We start from the raw sequence: 4,509 nt of genomic DNA, 5'->3' as shown, positions 1-4,509 counted from the left end.
AGGTACCCCTCTAGCATCAGTTTTGCACGCGCAGGGCTTTTCAATACATAGCAGTGGGTCCATTTTAGTACCTCTAAGGCGAGCGTCCCCAGGGCGGAAAAGCTAGAATTGACGCGTCGTGGAGGTTACAGCGCTAACTGCTGCAACACCGTGACGCATGCCCATTCTAGCCTTTTCAAGGTCAGACGCTTCCCTGGTTTTGGAGTACACTGCGCCTCTATAATGACCTCAGTTGCATTGGTGGTTCAGTGGTAGAATTCTCGCCTGCCACGCGGGAGGCCCGGGTTCGATTCCCGGCCAATGCATCCGCTTCTTTTTTTTTTTTTTTTTTGGTGCGTTAGCAAAACTGACGCTAGAGGGGTACCTAGAGAGCGTCACAGTTTGAAGCGTTGGACCGCTGACCAAGCTGCCGTATTTGAAGAGCTGGGAATAAGAACGTGTTGTCAATTCATAGATACATAAACTCTACACAAACATTGCACTGAGTCATTATGCCTTGACAGCACACAGCACAACACTGTTGATAAATGGAAAACGGTTTTCCTTGCGTGCTGACGAAATCACGGCTTGCACAGCTTGCACCAGTCTACTGCCCAACCCTAAAGAGATGTACAGTTCTGGACAGAATAATGAGAAGACTGTAATACAGAATGTGTGTTTGATGATGGAAGGGATCTAACTGAGCAGTAATATGATCTCAGATTACATTCATGCTACAGCTACATTCATGACAGCCTCTGCAGAGCAGTGGATGTGAAAACGCAACCATATAAACCAACCACCGAGGGTATATGCAGAGAGAAAAGATTTAAAATCAGGACATATGACGTTTGACTGTTTTGCTTTCGTCTTCATGATGAACCTCTGTTTCAAATGACCAGTGACATCCTGAAGTGACATCCTGTTCAACCCCACCACTGGAGGTATAAGAAAAAAAAAACACATAAGGATAGAAAAGAGAAAACAAAATGGATACAAGATGAGATTTGACATAAAAACTAGCATCAATGTAATGCCACAGATCTGGTTTAAAGTTCAGATGGAACTTGCGGCTCTAAAATGGACCTTGACCAATGGAAGTAAGACAGCTGAGGGAGGGAACAGCTACCCCTAGCTCTAAAGTGGATGGAAAAAGTCTGTGTGTGTGTGTGTGTGTGTGTGTGTGTGTGTGTGTGTATGTGTGTGTGTGTGTGTGTGTGTGTGTCTGTGTGTGTGTGTGTGTGTGTGTGTGTGTGTGTGTGTGTGTGTGTGTGTGTGTGTGTGTGCGCAATTGCACGCGTGCGTGTGCTTTGGCTCAATATAATATTTACTTTAACATCTGTAGCCATGTTATCAAAGACATGAGTTTTGGGATTGAATTCTTAAATAGATTAAGGGGGGGGGGGGCTCACTTGAGAGTTTGAACTCCCTCTATGCAGCTGTTACGTCCCTGGTGTAGTGTGGTATCTAGGGGTATGTAGGGGGGGACATAACATACAGGAACCCACCACCTGTGCTGGTTTTGGGACAGTGTGATGGAGAAGGAAAACACGGACACGGGGAATCAGTTGTGGAAAAAGTGCACGATATAATTGAGAATATTTACAAAGTGAGATTTACAAAATATTTACAAACACACACAAAAACACACAAAGCTGGGAGAGGACGACAGACGGTGCCAAAGGAATGAAACTAGTAAAACAAAAACCACCCTAAATGTCTACACTGACAACACTCAGAACTTCAAAACAAAAAGGTGGCAGAGCCAAAGGAAACCTGACTACACTAACTAACTAATAACAAAAATACAGGAGTGGCACCCGCCTCTAACCTATCCCTATACAGCGTTAACACTACCGCGGGGATCCCCTTCCTTACCTGTCCTTCTCCCCGCGATAACAAAAACACCAAAGCCAGAGCGCAATCCACAAACAAAGTCAATAAACGAAAATTCAGGGTCGAACACAGAATAGCAAGTTTGTTATAAAGTAGAGTTTGTTATAGGCACACAAATAAAACGCGCAGTGCGCCGCACGTAGCAGCTGCAGTGTTTACTCCATGTCTGCATCTAATGTCCCAACTGAATATTTCTGTTTCTTTTTTTCTAATATCAAGTTTTCTTCACCTGGTTCTGTACCACATAGGCCTTGGCCGGCTAGATGTTGTCCATCTCAGTCTGCTGATCAGCTGCATTATTGCTTGTATTGTAATGTCTCCTATGACAGACAAAAATAGAATGTAAGACATGCTTTCAAATCATATTTAACATCTTCACATACTGCATTACATTCTCTGTATTTTAACTGAAAACACTTGCCCCGAATAATCCATCTGTCCTGTCATCTATGCTTTCTGCTGAGTAGAATAATGACTGTACCACCTGCCCCAGTTTACTACACCTCCAGTCCCAGTTTATTACACCTCCAGTCCCAGTTTACTTTCCCTCCAGTCCCAGTTAACTACACCTCCAGTCCCAGTTTACTAAACCTCCAGTCCCAGTTTACTTCCCTCCAGTCCCAGTTTACTACACCTCCAGTCCCAGTTTACTTTCCCTCCAGTCCCAGTTTACTAAACCTCCAGTCCCAGTTTACTAAACCTCCAGTCCCAGTTTACTACACCTCCAGTCCCAGTTTACTAAACCTCCAGTCCCAGTTTACTACACCTCCAGTCCCAGTTTACTAAACCTCCAGTCCCAGTTTACTAAACCTCCAGTCCCAGTTTACTACACTTCCAGTCCCAGTTTACTAAACCTCCAGTCTCAGTTTACTACACCTCCAGTCCCAGTTTATTACACCTCCAGTCCCAGTTTATTACACCTCCAGTCCCAGTTTACTAAACCTCCAGTCCCAGTTTACTAAACCTCCAGTCCCAGTTTATTAAACCTCCAGTCCCAGTTTATTACACCTCCAGTCCCAGTTTATTACACCTCCAGTCCCAGTTTACTTTCCCTCCAGTCCCAGTTAACTACACCTCCAGTCCCAGTTTACTACACCTCCAGTCCCAGTTTATTACACCTCCAGTCCCAGTTTACTACACTTCCAGTCCCAGTTTACTACACCTCCAGTCCCAGTTTACTAAACCTCCAGTCCCAGTTTACTACACCTCCATTCCCAGTTTATTACACCTCCAGTCTCAGTTTACTACACCTCCAGTCCCAGTTTATTACACCTCCAGTCCCAGTTTATTACACCTCCAGTCCCAGTTTACTTTCCCTCCAGTCCCAGTTAACTACACCTCCAGTCCCAGTTTACTACACCTCCAGTCCCAGTTTATTACACCTCCAGTCCCAGTTTATTACACCTCCAGTCCCAGTTTACTACACTTCCAGTCCCAGTTTACTACACCTCCAGTCCCAGTTTACTAAACCTCCAGTCCCAGTTTACTACACTTCCAGTCCCAGTTTACTAAACCTCCAGTCCCAGTTTACTACACCTCCAGTCCCAGTTTACTACACCTCCAGTCCCAGTTTACTACACCTCCAGTCCCAGTTTACTAAACCTCCAGTCCCAGTTTATTACACCTCCAGTCCCAGTTTACTAAACCTCCAGTCCCAGTTTACTAAACCTCCAGTCCCAGTTTACTACACCTCCAGTCCCAGTTTATTACACCTCCAGTCCCAGTTTACTACACCTCCAGTCCCAGTTTACTAAACCTCCAGTCCCAGTTTACTAAACCTCCAGTCCCAGTTTACTTCACCTCCAGTCCCAGTTTACTAAACCTCCAGTCCCAGTTTACTAAACCTCCAGTCCCAGTTTACTACACCTCCAGTCCCAGTTTACTTTCCCTCCAGTCCCAGTTTACTACACCTCCAGTCCCAGTTTACAAAACCTCCAGTCCCAGTTTACTACACTTCCAGTCCCAGTTTACTAAACCTCCAGTCCCAGTTTATTACACCTCCAGTCCCAGTTTATTACACCTCCAGTCCCAGTTTACTAAACCTCCAGTCCCAGTTTACTAAACCTCCAGTCTCAGTTTACTACACCTCCAGTCCCAGTTTACTACACCTCCAGTCCCAGTTTACTAAAGCTCCAGTCCCAGTTTATTACACCTCCAGTCCCAGTTTACTAAACCTCCAGTCCCAGTTTACTACACCTCTAGTCCCAGTTTACTAAACCTCCAGTCCCAGTTTACTAAACCTCCAGTCCCAGTTTATTACACTTCCAGTCCCAGTTTATTACACCTCCAGTCCCAGTTTACTAAACCTCCAGTCTCAGTTTACTACACCTCCAGTCCCAGTTTACTAAACCTCCAGTCCCAGTTTACTAAACCTCCAGTCCCAGTTTACTACACCTCCAATCCCAGTTTACTAAACCTCCAGTCCCAGTTTACTACACCTCCAGTCCCAGTTTATTAAACCTCCAGTCCCAGTTTACTACACCTCCAGTCCCAGTTTACTAAACCTCCAGTCCCAGTTTATTACACCTCCAGTCCCAGTTTATTACACTTCCAGTCCCAGTTTATTACACCTCCAGTCCCAGTTTACTACACTTCCAGTCCCAGTTTACTAAACCTCCAGTCCCAGTTTACTAC

The 4,509-nt window shown here is 45.2% G+C and overlaps 1 non-coding gene across 1 annotated transcript; it reads left to right on the top strand.

Moving 5' to 3' along the window:
• The first annotated feature begins 234 nt into the window (after window positions 1–234).
• On the top strand, window positions 235–305 carry trnag-gcc (transfer RNA glycine (anticodon GCC)). Its single transcript has one exon. It is a non-coding gene; the product is annotated as a tRNA-Gly (tRNA).
• Window positions 306–4,509: the final 4,204 nt, after the last annotated feature.

This window comes from Chanos chanos, chromosome 9 (genome assembly GCF_902362185.1).
Source record: "Chanos chanos chromosome 9, fChaCha1.1, whole genome shotgun sequence".
Lineage (NCBI taxonomy): Eukaryota > Metazoa > Chordata > Actinopteri > Gonorynchiformes > Chanidae > Chanos > Chanos chanos.
Note: the sequence above shows the minus strand (reverse complement) of the source record. Positions and strands in the feature narration are given on the sequence as shown.